The sequence below is a fragment of the Ictidomys tridecemlineatus genome, chromosome X, assembly GCF_052094955.1.
Source record: "Ictidomys tridecemlineatus isolate mIctTri1 chromosome X, mIctTri1.hap1, whole genome shotgun sequence".
In the NCBI taxonomy this organism is placed as follows: Eukaryota; Metazoa; Chordata; class Mammalia; order Rodentia; family Sciuridae; genus Ictidomys; species Ictidomys tridecemlineatus.
In genome coordinates this window covers 114582967-114602309 of record NC_135493.1, presented here as the reverse complement: position 1 = coordinate 114602309, position 19343 = coordinate 114582967, and the positions used below count along the sequence as shown (strand labels likewise).

At 39.5% G+C, this 19343-nt stretch overlaps 1 protein-coding gene across 2 annotated transcripts in view; it reads left to right on the top strand.

Moving 5' to 3' along the window:
* The window catches only part of Nhs (NHS actin remodeling regulator), a 338149-nt gene that overhangs the window by 1170 nt on the left and 317636 nt on the right, over nucleotides 1-19343 (top strand). The gene's annotated exons all lie outside the window — the stretch shown is intronic.

Below are 19343 nucleotides of genomic sequence, written 5' to 3'. Positions count from 1 at the left end.
CCTGTCACCGCAATCCCAGCCCCGCGGCACCGCGCCTGCTGCAACTTGCACCTTACTCTCTCGCCTTCCCAACCCTCCCTTGCCCTGAGATCCACCCCAATCCTCCTGGGGCTTAGTAAAGCCAGGCTAACCCCCGTGAAGGCAGAGATGCAGACATCAGAGGGCAGAAAGTTAAAGGGCAGCCTCTGAACTCGCAAGCATCCGTGGGCTGAAAACGCTCAGAAAGGGAGCGTATATGGGGGTATAGCAGGCAGAGAGAGTCTATCATTCACCTCTTGGACTCGCCTTTTTTGTCCTTGGGAGGAGGGAAGGGTGCAACTCCTGTGGCTTCCAGCAACCCAGCTCAGAGCCATGCTTGGGGGCTCCAGGAGTAGTAGGTAACCTTTTAGAGCTCCTGCAGTGGCTTTGCCACTCTTTCTATGACCTTACGGGCTGCCTGGATTCCCCGGACTTATGCCTCTCGTGGGTGTGCGACGTAGTGCGATGCTCCTCTCTTCTTGGATTGAACTCCAAAGTGCTCTACTGAAAACCTTTGGGGTCTGGAGGGACCGGAGGAACGAAAGGGAGCAGCTACTGCTTGGTCCCTAGGGAGATCGAGGAGACCCAGGTCATCTTTTTTGCCCCAACAACCTTCTAAATGGCTCCTTAGGCCATCTGCCCTACGAAGATTCTGTACCTGTTCTTCCCCTACCCTTGCCCCAGGGCATTTTCCCTCAAATCTACCAGCATGTGTCGGTTTACATATGAACCAGTCCTGCCAGGCAGTTTTCGAGGAGAGAGCCAGGAAGGAGGTCTGGAAGACCATTGGGCATCTTCACTGTGCGTTGACTTCACTCTTTCGACATCACAGAGCTCCTGATAAGTAGTCATTCTGTGTCATCTGCTCTCCAAGGGGCGTGCAGGCCAGTGCCCTGGTACATGGTTGCCCAAATCTAGCAGCAGGGGAATCATTTAGGAAGGACCCCGGCAAAAGGCAGTAGTGCTGGTCTGGTACGCGGGTCCTTTGGCGCCTAGTCCCGCTGCAACGATCGCAGCAAAGGTGATGTCAGCGACTCTGACTTACATAAGAAGCTTCCTCTGTTGCTGCAGCAGCTGCACCGTGCGCCGGTGGCCTAGGAGCACACCCGGTCGAGGCAACCTTTCCTGGGATTTCCGTGCACCTCTGTCGCGCAGCCCAGCCTAACCTCCTTGCTCTGCTGCCTGCCCCTCTTTTTCTCCTCCTCCAAAAAAACCCTTTGAACCCCGCCCTGGGAATTCACTGCTTTTCTGCAATAACAATAATAATAAGCGTAATGAATAAATGATGTGTGGATCAGTTTTCGCAGCTATAAAAGACCCGGAGTTGGGTTAATGACTGGTTGTTTAAAAGGGCAATTCCGGGGATGAGTTCTGGAAAGAATTAGGACTGCCTTAGGCCAAGTTGTATTTTACTTTTGGGACTGGAAATGAGCGCTTTAATCCTGCCTCCTTTTTTACCCCTAACCACACAGCAGGGACAAGCCCTTCACTTTCAACAGCACTGATATCTGGGGAGTGTGGTTGTGGCGGGGAGTGGTGATTTCACTTCAAAAGAACTGGAGGGAAGTTCTGCAGACTGTTGAGTGGTGCATACATTTCCCCTGTGTGCCTGTATGGCTATGGCCGCGGGAGTGGGGGGCGGACACACCTCTCCTTAAATAGTTTGATTTCACACAAATGAAACTCACTGCCAGTGGAGAATGTGTCCTCCTTTTTGTCCTTTCTTTAGAGGCAGCAGTAGTTTTGTATCTGGATTTTAACAGTCCTTTCAAGTCCTTTTAACTGTTTGGAGTATCAACTAATGGTTATGGAAATAAGAGGAGGACCTTTACTATATGCATACAGTGGTGAATATATACTCTAGTCATGTATATTTATATGTGAATAAAGAAGAGACTAATATAATACCCAGGGAAAGACTTAAAAATCTATTCTTTTTTGTTTTTCCAAAATGCTGTCTCTTCACTGTGTGTTCAGATCTCTGTCTCCTCTCCTTCATCTAAATTTATATTTCATTGTTCTTATTTGATGTCATAGAAAGCATTATCTTTGGGAGTAAAAGTACAATATTAACATGTGTTAGTTTGGATTTCCCAGAATGCAGAGACAGAGACAAAGATTTTCATGCATGCAGTTTGAGAGGAGATCCCAGAAATCCCAGAGAGGGAGTGAGGAAGTGAAACAGGGAAGAGAGAAAAGCTAGTGCTTGATGTGAACTGGTTACCACTGCAGACAACTGCAGTTGAATCCAGCTTAGGACCTTTTGGTGCACACACCTCAGATGTGTTCTGCTGAGGGGTGAGGAAGCTGGGATATTGCTGCACAACTTCTGCTCCTTGCAGATAGAAGGTAGAGCCTGGAGTGTGAATATCCTGACTTCTGAGGCTTGCCTCATGTATGATCCCAGCATGCTCCTAGGGCCAGGTAGAGAGAGCTACCAAAAACCTGTGGTGTGCATAAGAATATGTACAGAGATCCTCCAGGGAGGGCAGAGGGGCTCTGAGTGGGGTACCAGTGGTATCAGCTACATTACTGCTCAGGCCTGTAAGAGTTTAAAAGGGAGAAGAAGCCTGAAAGTGAGTCATGTTTCCTTTGCTCCCACTTTGAGGTTGTCCAAGTGCCTCTACACTCCCTGTATAGCCTCCCCTCCCCAGATTATCATGCCCACCCTCAGCTGCTTTCTGTTGCTCTCAGACACACTGGGAGGCTTTTTGCAGGGATGACTTGATCTGAAGTACACTTTAGCAAAGTCACCCCTGAGGCAGGCCTGGAGGCTGGTAGACCAGTTAGATAGTGAAGCTAGTGTTGGTGCATAGAACTAGGGAAGTAGCTGTGGAGAAAGTAAAAAGTGGTTGGATTCTGAATTCAGTTTGGAAATGGAATTGATAGGCCTTACTGATAGGACTGGGTAAAGGGTACAAGAAAAAAATAATTAAGGATGATTCAGTTTCTTTGACTGAAAAAACTTATAGAAGTTGGTGCCATTTACAAAACTGGGGAAGGCTAGTGGGAGAGTGGATATTTTATTATGGGGGGAATAGAATCAATATTTTTCCATTTGAGCCGTGTTAAGTCTGTGTGATGTGTCTCACACAATTAGACGTGAGTTGAGAGCTCAGGATAAGGAGACAGGATGAAGAAACAAATTAGAGACATAAACGTAGAGATGGTATGGTGAAGCTTTGACCTAGGGACAGTGTAGATAGTAAAGGAAAGGGAGCTAGCATTTAGCCTAGAAGAGCCTAACTTTGAAAGTTTAATAGGAAAGAAGAAAGGCTGAGGAAGAATAGCCAGAAATCTAGAAGAAAAATCAGGAGAGTGTGGTATGATGGAAGCCAGGAGAAGGTGCTTCAAAAATGGAGTGGGGGCTAGGGGGTAGTTCAGTGGTACAGCATGTGTTTAGCATGTGTGAGGCCCTGGTTTAATCCCCAACACCACACACACACACACACCAAAAAATGAAAGAAAAAAAGGATGCGGGGGATACCATCTTGGTTCAATGCTTGTGAGAGTAAGATGGGCACCAAGAACAGAAGAAACCACAGAGTTTGGTAGCCTGTAATTAATTAGAAGCCTTGATAAGTGGCATTCCAGTAGAGGCGTGGGGATTAAGGCCCAATAAGAGGAGCTGGAGAAAAAACAGGAGGGGTGAAAGAGGAAATAGCAATAACACAATTCTTACAAGGAGTTTTGCTTGGAAGAGAAATGGGGCACTGGCTGGAGTGGAATACAGTACCAAGGGAGATTTTCTTAAAAGGTCTTGATATTTTAGGCATGTTTACATTCCATGGAGAAGAGGAAATTGAAAATGCTGGAGAAAGAAACTGGGCCATTATGGAAGTCCTTGAGAAACTGAGATGGGGTGAGATGAGAGCACCATTTCACTCATGGGACCTGGAGAGAAAATGGAGCATAGAGACAGAGAGTCAGGTGGTAGACTGACAGAGATGGAATGGGGTGTTCTACTATTACATCTATTTTCTCTGAGAACTATGTGATGAGGTCATCAACTGAGAGGGTGTGACAATGTGAGGAGAGAAGGGAAGGTGTTAATAAGTTGTCTTGGGGGGAACATGGATGCAGTAAGGAAGTGCAGTGGGATTATCTGGTTGTGTTGAGAGCCTTCTAAGATTTATGGTAATGAACTTGAAGTGAGTCCAGCTTTTCAGTCACTAATACTTGACACTTTGAAATTACTTCATGGGTTTCAATGTCAAGCTAAAATACTATCCTCAGACATTTTAATGTTTTTAGCTTTTGATTATATTGCTGTTGATTATATTTAGTTACTGAATTTTAAAAACAAATTTTATATCTGTGTGTGAGTGTGTGTGTGTGTGTGTGTGTGTGTGTATAACATTTGTATGGAAAATCACACATATTGTAAGTGTTCAGCTTGATTGATTTTCACAAAGCAAATAACTCATGAAAACACCACCCAGGTCAAGAAATAAAACATTACTCTGCCTGAAACACTTTTCTCTCAAGCCCCATACTACTCACTATTGCCAGTCCCCAAAGGTATCTACTTTTCTGACTTCTATTGCCATCAGTTACATTTTCCTGCTTTTTAACTTTATATAAGTGGAGATACACACACCACACACACACACACACACACACACACACACACATACTTTTTAGTGTGTAGCATTATTCACTCTACATTGTATTTGTAAGATTCTTCACTGTTGTTTGCATATTTAGTAGATTATTTATTCTCTTGCTGAATAAAATTCCATTATGTGCATATACCACAATGTGTTGATTAATACTCCTGATAATCAGCATTTGGATTGTTTCTGTTTTAGGACTATTTTCATGAATATTTTTTCTTCCTGCCTTTTGATGAGCTCATGTATATATAAGTGTTTGGTATATATCTAAAAGTGAAAATGCTGGATGACAAAGGATGGATATATTGGTTTTAGTAGATACCACCTAAGTTTTCTAAACCAGCTGTAGCATTTTTAAAAAATATTTATTTTTAGTTATAGGTGGACACAATATCTCTATTTTATTTTATTTTTTTATGTGATGCTGAGGATCGAACCTAGTGCCTCACACATGTTAAGTGAGAGCTCTACCTCTGAGCCACAACCCCAGCCTGGTTTTGTAGCAATTTTTAATCCCACCAGCTCTGGTATTATCTTTTTATTGTAACTACTCTGGTGGGTATGTAATATAATCTTATAGTGGTTTTAATTTTTTTATTTTCTATTTTTCTGATGGCTTGCAAAATCAAACATCTTTTCATATTTTTAAAGTAATTTGGATATTCCCTTTTGTGAATTACCCATTCAACACTTCTACTCATTGTAAAATAAGGTTCTTTGTACCTTTTTCTTATTGCCTTGTAGGAGTTTTTTTTTAATATACTATGGATATGAATCATTTGTCAGCTATGAGTATTGCAAATACCTTTTGTCACTCGGTGGCCTGCCTTTCTACTCTCAGTGTTACTTTTTGGTGAGCAGTTCTTATGTGTTTTTATGTGGTTCAGTTTATATCAATCCTTTTTTTATGGATAGTGTTTTTTTGTGTTCTCTGCTGTCCATTCTTAAACAGAGTCTTTACCAGCCACAAGACCATGAAGATATCACTTGTGTTCTAGAAGTTTTTTTTGTTTTGTTTTGTTTTGCTTTTGTCATTTAGATCCCACAATTCATGTGGAATTGATATTTGCAGATGGTGTGAGGTAGGGGTCAAGATTGTCTTTGTTCATATAGATGCACAGTTGACCTATTGCTACTTATTGAAAAGATCATCGTTTCTCCATTGCACTGCAGTGACATGTTTGTCATTCATCAAATGGATTGATTTTATTTTTAGCTAAAATTTGTTGAGCTTTGCTATTTGTCAGCTCCAATGCTAAGAATTTTATATAGATTATCATATTTAGTCTTCATAATAGCTCTAGAAGAAAAGTACTATTATTTTTTCCATTTTACTGAGGGCTAGCAATTTGTTTCTAGCAACAGCTAGAAAGTGTTGGGGCCTAGAATTAGGATCCAGGTTTGAGTCTACATGTTGTATTTACACCCACTAGATTTTTCTGCCACATGTTTCCACATAAATCCACAGAAATTACTATATTAAAGTCAAGACCCTTTATGATATAATTCTGTCTTCTTGGAAAGCTTCATATCTTACTCTTCCATCCATCACCTTCCTTGCCTTCTTCACTTTTTACCCTAGTCCAGCTCTATGCACCAATCATACTGAAGTACTTGGTGTTCTCCAACTTTCCAGGTTTTCTTATTCTTCATGCCCATGTATATACTACTCTTTCCTTCTAGAACATTTTCACTAGCTAAGTTATCTTCATGCTTTGGTGCTCAACTGACCATCATCATCTTTGTGAAGTGGAATCTAATTTCTTTTTTTTTTTTTTTGGAATCTAATTTCTTAATCACCGCCTCCTTCATCTCTTGAACTCCATGCTCAGTTTCATTTTAGCTTTTCTTATTCTGTACAGCAGACACTATCCATGCCCTGCTGCATTCCTTCAGACCTCACCTCTCATGCTGAAGGCTAGTTACTGTAAACTACTGTGACTTTGCCTTGGGTTTTTGTTTTGGTCTGGCTAATGAATCAAGCATAGTCTTGGTGAAAGCCAGAGGCGCCTGCAAATTAATGTCCCCAAAGCAGCACTCAACCAATGGTAGAAAAAGAGTTGGACAAATGCTCCAGTTCCCTTACGTTTTGGAAATCAAAGCTTGACATCATGTTCTGCACCATTTCCAGAGTTATCCAGTAGGATTGAGCCCAGTTGCCTACAGTGAGAAGGAGCCAGAAGGAACTCAAGTCTAATGATGATAAAGAACATCAGTTTCTTGATGTTCCATCAGCCTGCTTTTGAGAATGCTGTTTCTTGCCCTGTGGAATGGGTCAGTGATGGCCCAGGAGATCTACACTCCCTGTTGGAGAAGCATAATTTCAGTCAGAGCAGATACTGAAACTGCTAAATCCTGAAAGGAACTAGGAAGTAACACATTGGGTGAAGTGGATGTTTGGGGTTGGTGTGGCAACACTAATCAGTTCATTCTGCTTTTGGAAGATGATCTTGTTTTGCCTCTCCATTCTGTTCATTCTACCAGTTGTAAAAACTCTTTGCAGTCTGGTTAATGTGTTTTCTTGAATGACTCAGTCACTGTGGTTAAGTTTCATTTCTTTCTGGCTCTGCTCAGTGAATTTCTCGGAGGCATTATGAGATCCTAACAGCTCTACTGAAAACTGTTTTTAAACCCATCATAGAACAACTGGGAAGAAAGCAATCTTTCAAAGGTTAATAATTCATGGTTGTAATTTCATAACCAGTAACAGCAACACATTTCTTTCTAGACTTTTCTTTTATTGTATTGGGCTTTTAGATTAAAAACTACCAAACTGCTTTACTGAGGAAATCTTGAGCTTCTGCTGGACTGATATTGCCAAGATGTTAACAATGAAGATTTCTTTCTTCCTCTATGTGATGGCATTTTTCCACATGATGCCATCAGAAAAGTGGTTTTGGATTTTCTAGTCTATCTTTAGTGGGCATAACCTTTAAATTACTATGACATGTGAAATTTCTTCTATTGTCTCATATTATCCCATGAGTCTTGAGAATTCACTGACTTCATATGACACTGAAAATTTAGGGTCAATGATAACTTTAAACATGGCTGGAATTTAGTTTTGATGGTTTCATTTAATTTCCTTTTACTCTATTAAAAATTGGGAGATATAAGATTTTGTGTCACTCTATTAAAAAATCATAGGAAAGGTATTCCTGGAACAAACCATCTAACACAAAAATTCCTGAAAGATTTTTTTTTTTACATCAAGAAATCTATCAGGGACCCTGCCTAGCTCATCTTTGTAAATGACTATGATAGGTACGGTCATTTTTTTATTTCTGATATAAGGTCCACCTCTCAATCCATTAATGAACATGAGAAGGTTTGGATTTATTGAAATAATAATCTGAGGAAATAGGTATCCATATGCTGAAAAAATACTTACTTGTTACGTGCTTTAAGTCATTCAAAGTGAAATTAACCAAGAATAAAGTTGATTTAACAAGAGTCATAGAATCTTGGGATCTTAGTGTTGGAAAAGACCTTAGTACCCATGAAATGCAACGTCTCATCCAGCACTGGAATTTTTTAAGGAGTCTGAAATGTCAGCCCATCTTGTTTCTATGCCCATGGAGACTCTTAGGAATCGGAATTTTTATTGCTGGATAGTTCCTATTCTCACTTTGTCCTTATTTACCTTAAGTCTAACTCTTTTTATAGTAGTAGTCTTTTAGTCCTAGTTCTGAGGTCTGGGGTCATAAGGAATCTCTTTTCCAGGACATCTTTTAAGTACCTGTAGGTTATGGTCTTAATTCCAGGTAAAACAACTTCAGTTCCTTCCACCAAGTCTCCTAATGGCAGTTTTCCAGTTCCCTCCCACTTTGGTTGCTGTCTACCATAGGTACAGAATATGAATGGACCCATTCCTTTCTTTATATGAATGCCCCCTTAGAACCAAGGTGGTCCATATTTTTAACTATTGCTCAACTCTGTTAGGGGTATTTTTGCTCTTATGGCCCAATGAACCCTCTTCTTTTATAGTGGTAGTTTTAAATATGAGATTTCCTAGATTCTAGGTGTACAGTTATTATTTTGAACTTCAATTTCACAAGTGTCTCCCATTGTCTCTGCAAAATTGAATCTTGTTTGCTTTGCTCTTTCATTTCTAATCAGTGGTGATGGTTTAAAATCTTGATTCAGTGTGTCAGCTACTGCCCACAGCATTTTGCTCTCTGCAGACACCATAAACATGATTCTATGTCATCATCCACATCTCTGATAAAATTATTGTTTAGATGGACTCAGAAACCAGGGCCCATTGCCAGGCAGTACTAGCAGCATCCCTCCAAATTGACATCTATCAATCAGCATTCCTTGGGTACCACTGTTGTAGCAGCAACAAATGCACCCCCCACCTTTCTGTTCAGACCACATTTCCCCACCTTGCCCACAAGATCTATCATCAAGAGTGACTGTCAAATGGTTTGCTGAAATCAAGATGCCTGTAGCATGCCTTTGATCTCCTGGTGTAATAGCCCTACTCAAAAGGGAAATGAGGTTAATCTGGCTCAGACTGGACCCACTTGTAACAAGCAGAGGAACCATTTTAATTTATTTTATATAATAGATAAAAAGTTTATATGGGGGGATCTTCTTTGCCATTTTTTGCCACAGAATGACTGCATTGTTGGACTGCAAGGGGATTCCCTGGGTCCTAGAGTTCATTTATCTGGCTCTAGAGTGTCCAGTTTGTGAAAGGCAGAAAACTGGGGTGTTGTGCCTTTCTGTCTTTTAGAGTACCTGATGAAGACTTGATGTCTTTATTACTTAAGGTTGGGAATTCATGCCATTTGGAGCTTCCTTAGATTCAGTTTGTATAAGGTTGGGAAAGGCATGGTGTATCTAAGTGTTGGGAAGCAGGAGAGTATGTGGTTTTGGGTGTTGACTCTGAAGCTCGACTGTGTGGGTTCAAATCTCAGCTCCACCCCTTCAAAGTTGTATGACTTTGAACAATTTTTTGAATATCTCTTTTTCTCCATCTATTATGGAATGGAGATAAAAGGGGTACCTATTGCATTAGGTTGTTGAAAGGACTAAAGGAGTCAAATGTGTGACTACTGAGAATCCTGCCTGCTACATGGTGACCCCCTGATAATCATTGACTATTATTGGATATTTTATATGTGTAATTTGATCAGAGTAGAAGGCATGCAATAATTTTTTCCAAGTAGGTGAGAACCTCTGTCTAAATTTGTGAAATGCTGGGTCAGGGGAAGGGTCTAGCTGACCAAGCAGTGCTGTGTCTCTTTGCATAGTCAAAGGCATCAATTAAGGGTCTTCTTTCTTTGTGAGCACTTTTTGATATGCAGTAAAGTTTAGAAAGAGAAAAATGAGCAATAGCTTATCATCCAGATTCATTCATTTATTACGTGTCACACACTATTCTAGACACATTTGATTGGTAAACAAAAAGTTACAAAGAATCTATGTTCCAATGGAGAGCAATAATCTAAACAACAAACATGATACTTTTGAGGAAAATATAAAGTCTGTTAGAAGGTGGCAAGTACTATAGGCACAAAGAAAATAGAGCAGGGTGCAGATGATCCAGAGGGTTGAGGTGAAGTTGCCATTTTCAATAGGGTAGTCAGATGGACCTCATTAGGGAAGTGAAATTTAGGCAAAGGTTAGAAAATGGTAATGGAGTTAATTATGTTAATTGATGGAGAAACATTCTTCCAGCAAATGACAACTATAGCTAGTGCAAAGGTCCTGAAGTGAGCACATACCTGGCATGATTCAGTGATAGCAAGGATTCCAGTATGGTGGATGTGGAGTAAACAAGGAGGAGAGTGTGAGGAGAGGAGACCAGCATGGAGGGATGAGGACAGATCACCTTGGGTCTTACAGTAGGCCATTGTCAGGACTTTGCTTTTTGCTCTGAGTGAAGTTGGAAGTCACTGTAGGCTTTTAAGCCTAGGAGTAACATGACTGACTTGGTGTTTCAAGGAATCACTTTGGCTCTTGTGTTAAGAAGATAGGGTGAGAGGCAGGAGGGGTAGAAGCAGGGAGATCAAGTAGGGGACTGTTGTAATCCTAGTGAGAGATGGTGGAAGTATGAAGAAATGGTTGGGTCCACATTAGAGCTTTGACATTCTTGCTTATGTGCAGGGCTGAGCAACGAAACCCATACAGAAGGGAATAGAAAAGAAAAGGAAAGCCCCTTTCCCTGTTCCTCTGACAGACTTGCTCCAAAGGAACCTATGTTATATAGCATTTTGTGCCCCTTTTAGGGGGAGTAAGAGCAAATTCTCACACATATACCTAATGTGTTTGGTAAAGCCATTGATCTTGAAAAAGTAGGCACTTCTCCTAGAATGTTGTTGATTATTCTTATTTTCTCTCTTGGAAAAACTTAAAAGGTATTTTAATACCTTTTAAAGAAAATTTAAAGTATAATTTACATACTGTAATATGTACAGATCTTACTGTGTAGTTTGATCAGTTTCAACACCTGTATCTACTTGTATAATCCACAGCACTATTGAGAGAGAGAAAATTCACTTCACTCCAGGTAGGTAACACTCTTTGGGATTAAAAAAAAAAAAAAAAAAAAAAAACAGTATTGGAACTCTGATGGCCTAGCACCAGCCCCTAACTGGGACTGTTGTATGAATGTGACATCAGAAGAAAATTATTCCACAAAGCTTCTTGGCTCTCAAGCAGAATTAGACTAAGAACTAGCCTTTCTATGTATAAGATTTCCAAGCCAAACTGAAACAGTGGAATTTCCTTACTTTTGGTCCGATAGTGATAGGCTAGTGTTGATATCTTGGTGCTGGATTTTTAGGGAGAATCAGGGTCTGGACAAGGGTAAGAATCTGGCCTCAGAGTCCCCAGGAGTAATTTAGAAGTGGGAGCTTTCCTAAGATAAAGCTAAAATAACATTTTTAAAGACATGTAAAAGGACCTTATTATTCAGATGCAATTTTTCTGAGTAGTAGAGAATACTGATTTGCACCTGTATTTTCAACTTATTCCGGTGCTTGAAACCTCAATGGAGAACAAAGTAAGTTGTTTAGAATTTGATTTCCTATTGTTCTATGCAAGTACATTTAGATTTATGAAATAGAAGCCCTATTCTGGGGTTTTGTTACTCTTGATTTCTTAATACTACCCATCTAAGAGAGAGAAGAGCTAGTAGCTGTGGGGACAGATGACAGCCAGTGAAACATAATGTTCATTAGAATATAATATCAATATTTATGTTTCTCTTCAGCCTGCATCTGGACTCTGTTATTTGAGCCTGTATTTATATTTTAATAATGCAAATAAAGCTGTATTTCCCTTTTTGGCACCAAAATTCTGCCACCTCAGTGGATCTCCTCCCCACCCCTGAAGTGATTTTTTTTGCAAGATGGCATGTGTTTGTCAAGAGTTTGAGTCTAGGGCTGGGGATGTGGCTCGCCTGGCATGCTTGCAGCCCGGGTTCGATCCTCAGCACCACATACAAACAAAGATGTTGTGTCTGCTGAAAACTAAAAAATAAATATTAAAATTCACTCTCTCTCTCTCTTAAAAAAAAAGAGTTTGAGTCTAGAGATTAACGTTGGGGGGACAGGAGAAGTGCCGCAGCAATAAATAGCACAGAAATTCTTTTCCATGTGAGAAGTCATGGGGTTTTCTGTTTTGCAAACAGAAAAGACATAGGTTTTGATATTTGAGGCAATGATGGGGAGAAGTGGGCAAATGAAGAAGAGACATTGGGAAGGATGCTTTGAAATGTTTTCAAAGAGTATTATTTGAGTTAAATGCCTTTGGTGTGAGAGAAGAGTTGTTGGAAATCTGCTCAGGTATCAGATATCACCCAGTGCTCATCTGGCAAAATTTTAGCCTTTGCTAATTAAAACTAATCCAATTGCATGAAGAAAAATATATTGCGTAAGGTTTCCTCTTGTGTGGCTTTACATTAACCCTTTGTTCCATAGTATAAGACAGGCAAATTTCAGGCTGGTAACAGGATGGAAGGTGATAATGATGAATGAGATTCACTTATAAATAAATATATTTAACAAAAACAATGAATGGGGAAGGCTAGAATATTGGCTTATAAATTTGAGTTTGAAGCCCTTTTGGATTTTTTAATTGATCTGTCAATGCAGTGGCTTTAGTGGCTATTAAGTGCAAATGAATATTTAAAAACAAAACAAAAATCCCTAAGAAGTGACACCATCCTTTACTTCTTGACTTTGACTTTGTTTTCTTTCCAAGTTACTTTGTGTGCTTTTCTGTGGCTTGATCAGCCCAGTTGAATCAAGTCTGATGCTTATGAAGTGTAGTTTCAAGATTTTATCACTGAGGGACTGGGACTTTGTCATGATTACATGCTTGTGTTCCTAATCCAGATCACCTTTGTATAATAAACAGCATATGTCAGCTTGGAGTTCAACCACTTACCAGCTGTGTGACCTTGGACAAATTCTTAGTCTCTGTGCCTCAGAGACTAAAAATCTGTGAAATGGAGACACTGTTAGTATTGATCTCATACAGTTGTTGTGAAAATTAAGTGAATGTATTCTAAGGGCAGCACCAGCAGTGTGTGGTATATACAGTATACACAGTAAGGGTTATATGTGTACACCATTGATGGTACTTTTTGTAATAATAATCAGTATTATTACCAGGGGGTTTAAGGGGAAAAGTAGGTATAAAAATGGATAAAACCATCAGGCACAATGACACACATCTGTAATTCCAGCAGCTTGGGAGGCCGAGGCAGGAAGATCACAAGCTCAAAGTGAGCCTCAGCAACTTAGTGAAGCCCTGAGCAATTTAGTGAGACCCTGTCTCAAAATAAAAAGTTAAAAGGGCTGGGGATGTGCTTCAGTGGATAGGTGCCCCTGGGTTCAATCCCTGGTACAAAAAAAGTGGATAAAACTCAACTCCTGTGACTCCTCAATCAGAGGAAATACTCTGATCAATTTGATGCATGGTAAAAATGGGGACAGAAGAATGCCATCCCATTTTCTGGCTTGGTTAGCCTCACTCATGTCACTGAGTACTGCAAGAAAAATTTAGCATCTGACTGCCATTATTCCTTCATTCTCAGAGAGTGCAGACTTCTGATGATAGGCATGGGAAGGCCTAGCTATGGATGTGTGCCATCATGGAAGTGTAGAATGTAAATGTCCATGTCCTTTGTCTGTATCTTTGCTCATAATGGCATGTCTTCTGTTCTTCGTAGTCAGACATCAGGTATGGAATAGCTAGAAGAGAGGTCACAGCAGAGAATGACTTGGTGTTCACCAACTCTTTCCCTTTTCCTCCTGGGCACATAGCTAGACTACATCTCTTAGCTTACCTTATAGTTAGGTATGATTATGTGCAAAGTTCTGTCCAATGAGTTGTGGGAGGAATAATTGCTCTACTTCTAGGAAGGCTGGATAAAAGCTCCTAAACAATCATTTGCATTTTATTTCTTTCCCACTCTGCTGGCTGCACACAGAGGGCTCAGCAGGGGACTCTAAGGCCTAAAGTATGGAGGGGCTACTAGATAGATGGAAGGAACCTGAGTCTCTGAATCATCCCATGAAAGACTGCCTTCCCAATACCTGATTGAATTTCACATGGGGGAGAAGTAGATTTTTATTGTGAGATTTAGGGGATGTTTGTTACAATAATTAGCTCACTCTGAATAACAAAGAAGCACAATGCAGGGACCAAAAAGTTGTTTTTTTTTTTAAAATGCATAACTAAACTATAGGGTCCTCTTTTTCTGAGAGACATAAAGAGAGCCTATGTGTTACCAGAAGCTGTGTGGCAGCTTTCCTTGAGTAAACAGATGGAAATAAAAATCTGTTAGCAGAGTTCCTATTTCTGGAAAAATGTTGCTAGAGGATAGAACAAGATAATTCTCCTTCCATATATAAATATTAAACACAAATGCAGAAATGGCACAAATCATGAATGTATTGCTCAATGAGTTCTTGCAAACTGAACATACCTCTGAAACCATCACTTAGAACAAAGTGTAGAATGTTTCCAGCCCTCTAGAAATCCTGCTAATGTTCTTTTTCATTCAAGGATAACTATCATTCTAAACCTTGAAAAGCATTGATTACTTTGACCTGTTTTGAAATCATACTGTATAATCTTTTCTCACCTCAAAATTTTTTGCTCAAAATCATATTTTATGATCTATTTATATTGTTGCATGTAGTTGTAGTTCATTTATTTTTGTTGTTGTATAGTATTTCTTTGTATGAATATAGCATGATTTATTTGTCCATTTTACTATTGATAGATATTTAGACAATTTCCAGTATGGCTAATTTTGCATAATGCCACTATGAACATTCTAGTTCCTATATTTTGGGTAATGTACCTGCACATTTCTATTGGATAAAAACTTCCCAACTTAAGTCTTACAAAACTTTCTCCCTTGATGAGACATTTCAAGGTTGTGACAGTGACTATTCTTATTCTTTGCTGTCCCTTGACTTTCCAAACTAGGCCAAGTGAAAGCTTTGATCTATTTTTCAGTAATGTAAAAGATTATCACTGATCTTTAATGGCCAAGTTTTGGTGTCTAAAATGGAGAAAACCTTTTAAGTAGATTACAGACAGGGGCTCCTCACAAGGCCGTGTTTCAAATCACTTGCAAACTCCACATAATTGGAGTTCGACATTGGAATCTTTATTGGCACCGCTTCAGCTCTTCTGTGAGAAGGAGAATCCTTTTGGATTTTTAAATTACTTCCTTTCCTTGGGGAGGGAGTGGAGGAGGAAGAGTGATGAGTTCTCTAATCACTTGGCTGGATTAGTTTTAGAGTTATCAGGAGTTGCCTTCTCCAAATAGCCCTTACTATCAAGGTTTATGCAAAATCTAAGCAAGGCAGAACATTTTCTCAGAAGAGCAAAAGGCATAGAAGATGGGGGTGCTGGCTTTCTGTCCATCAGCTGAAAGGTTTATTCCTTTGCCTCTGCCTTCAAGGTTTTGAATATCTGATACAAAACATATCAATCCTTCCTAGATGGAACTTTGTGGCTGTGGAGGTTTAAAAATTTTCAAGCAAATTGTAACACTTCCCATAGAAGTTGCTTTCCATACCCAGACATGGGCTGAGCGTCTCAGACTTCTATGCTGAGGTTTGAAGTCCTGGACTCAGTGGATGGTGTAACATTCCTGGCCCCTACCTCTGGCCCCACAAGACTCCCTCACAGTAGGGTTTGAAATGACTATGTTTAGAGAACCCGAGTGTGATGTTTTAATCTGAGCCTTCTCCTCCAAGCATATCAGGAATATCTGCAACATCGTTGACACCAAAGCAGACCCAAGGCTGTCTTGTGTTTTGATTCATTTTGGGTGTGAGGTGTGTGAAGTCTTCACAGTTAAGTCTGAAACCTAGTTGTGAGAAGCCCCCAGGGGACCTTACTGCTGAGTGACACACAGCTGGGCCTTTGAAAGTGGGCTTTTATGATAAATTTTAAACTTACTATAAGTGTCTCATTCCTTTTCCTAACTAGAGGATAGGTGAGCTGATTTTTCCATGAGGAAACTGCTTTGGACCATTAACCCGGATTTTCTTCAAATATAGGGGTGACTATGTAATTTTCTTTTGGCTTTTAGAAACTGATGGAGGCCTAGTGAGACAGCCTGTGAAGTCAGAAGTTAGACAGGGGATGCTTTTCTTCCCTCACCAGGTGTGAAATGCAAAAGGAGCTGTATGCAGAATACGAGGCTTTTAAAAACCCAGATTTACTCTGAGGGCCTATGAAACGCTTGCTTAAATCCATCACTTGTCCCAAGTTGCTGTTCTTTTCTGTTGGGCACAGTTAAGCTCATGGCCTACACTTTCTTCTTCAGACCCTTGACTTTTTTCTAGAGCCAGCCCTACCCCCAGTTTTTGGAAGATCACTGAATTTTTTTCTTAGATGACTGAAGACTATCAAGGGGAATCTTCCAAATATGTTCAGGTTGACATGGAGCAAATTCTCTCTCTCTCTCTCTCTCTCTCTCTCTCTCTCTCTCTCTCTCTCTCTCTCTCTCTCTCTCACACACACACACACACACACACACCCTAACATTTATTGTGTGACTGCTTTCTGCTAGTCCTATACATGTTATTTTACAAGCCCCTTAACTTTAAGACCACACTGTTAAAAAGTGCCTGATCCAGGATTCCACTGGCTCTGTGTTCAGTTTGGGTACCCCATCTATTCCACCCAGCTGCTCTCGGCACTGTGCACTCTTCCTGCAATCCCTCCACTTTATGGCCACTGAGACAGCATTCTGCCTTCCAGTTTATGATAGAGGAAACAGTAAAATAAAAAAACCCAAGCAAACATGAGAACAATGTCTAAGTTTAACTTTGGTTGCTCAGAAGAGCTGAGTTTGGGACATCTAAATAAAAAGGCTCATGAACCAAGAAAGTACTTACTGTAGATCCAGGGTATACATATGACTGTGTAATACATTAACACATGTAATTGAATGAGGTGGTGGTGCATGTAACTAATTAGTTGTTTCATTTATTGATTTCTAAAATAAATCACTTGCTATAGTAGGAATTATTTTCTATATCAAAGCCTTTGCTATTTAAATCCCCTAAATTTGTATCATGGATACACAAATTGCTAGTTCAATGGTCACCCTTCTGTATTCTATAATTTCATTTGAAGGTCGGTGTAAATGAACTGTGGGTGACCTCGATTCAGAAATGAATCAACCCAAATTATGGTAAGTTGCTGCTTTTTAAAATTTATTCAGATAGGCCAAGGTAAAAAATTGATATTGGTCAGGCTTAGGATGGGAACGAGGATGGAGTGGCCATAGGGTACTTGCGAACATTGTTGATAGAGGTGTAAATTGGAATAATTATTTTCTGGTAGGCAGTTAGCCTTTAGGAAATTAATACATAAAAACTATGTGCCAAAGATTTCACTTCTGAATTTAACCTAAGAAAATCATTGGAAAAGTAAAATAAAAGAATTTTGTGGCACCTCAGTGTTGATTATAAGTAAGAAGTATTAGCAATATCCTCAATGATTAGCCATAGAATATTGGTTGAACAAATAATGTTACTATACCTTGATATAATCAAATACTCTACCACATTAAAATGATGATGTAAATGGGTATTTAATAACCTAGAAATATGTTTGTGATACATTTTGGAGTTAAGAAGACTTTCCCCCAAAAGCATATGCAGTTTATTTCATGTTTACTAAGATATAAGAATATAGGAAAGAAAAAGTCTGGAAGGCTGTATACCAAAGTGATATTTTAAAAACATGTTTTAATCATGATCCACAGTGAGAAATATGTTTTATATTTGTGAGCCAGTAGACACATGGAGTTGAAACCATAGTTTATTAACAATATTTACATTTTCTTTATGTGCTGCATTCTGATGTCCTTATTTTTGTTTTTCTTTATTATATTATTCCCTTTTTCTCCTACCCAATTCTGCTTTATTCCAGTTATAGTCCTCTTTTTTTCTCCTTTCTTCTCTCTTATTTTTTTAAAATGCTGATCATGACCCACTAAATCAATTTCATGGTCTCCAAATGGGCCACAATCTAGTTTGAAAAACATTGTTTTTCAAAATGTTCATGGTGGTTATCTCCAGCAGATGGGATTATAGATAACTCTTTCTTTGAGGAGTTGGGGAGGACCAAATCCTCTTTCTTCTCTGTATAACTTATGTGATTTAAAAACTAATGTACAAATATGTAACAACAAATCCTACCCTTATGTTCAACTGTAACGCAGTGATAAGAATGTGGGAAAAAAAACTAATGAAAATTAAAATGATAAAATATTCCATTTATAACCAAATTGATACCCTGCAACATTTTATGAGCAAAAGTGCCCACATTCCTCCATAATTATTGGGCATTAAGAATGTTCTGGGAACCTTAAATAAGATTGTGATAGGGAAAATACATCTATTGAGGCACATGGATTAAATAGAACAACAGGAAAGTAAAACATGATCTTACATCTTCAATCTTAAAAGATCACCAGGTATCCCTTTTTATGTCTTTATCCCAGTGGTGTTCCATCAGTTATCCAGGATTTATTTGTATTTCTGCTTGAGATTGCATTTTTTCATACTCATTCCCCACCTTTAAAATAGTTATTAAATTCAACAGAGTTCTTTCTTGCCAGATTATCTTGGTTTACAGTACTGTTCAAATTAGCCTCCTTTAAAGCTAAAGGCAATCTTTAAAGGAAGGTAGTCATTAAGAACTTAGAACAGGAAGCAGAAGCTTTAAGCAAGATGGGAAGGATCCCTGGCTTGAGCCAGTGTATTTCCCTATGGGTTTCTGCTTGCAGCACACTGCTGGGAAGCTACAGAACAGCCCTAGAATCTCCACTCTTAGCATGGCCACATCACCAAGGGGTGAGCTTCTCCTGAGTCTTCCCTGGAAAACCATTGGTGAATAAGCAGGGCAGAAATTTCCACAGAAAGTTCCAATTACATAGAACCTAAGTCAATCTCTGGGCATATGAGTCAATTTGGCATAGGGGAGGATGATCCACTCGATTGGGGTTGGTGAGAGGCTGGCTGGCATTTTCAGGGTAGGAGCATGGAGAGAGATGCTTCCTGCCTTTGAAAAGAATTAATGATAGGAAATAATTGAGATTGCTTTTCAAGATGTAGTAATTTACTTACTGCTGTTTCAGACTTTATGCTGAGAATAAAATGGCAATGCTGAAAATGTAATTTGAAGCCCTACTTTCTGCCCATGGAGAAA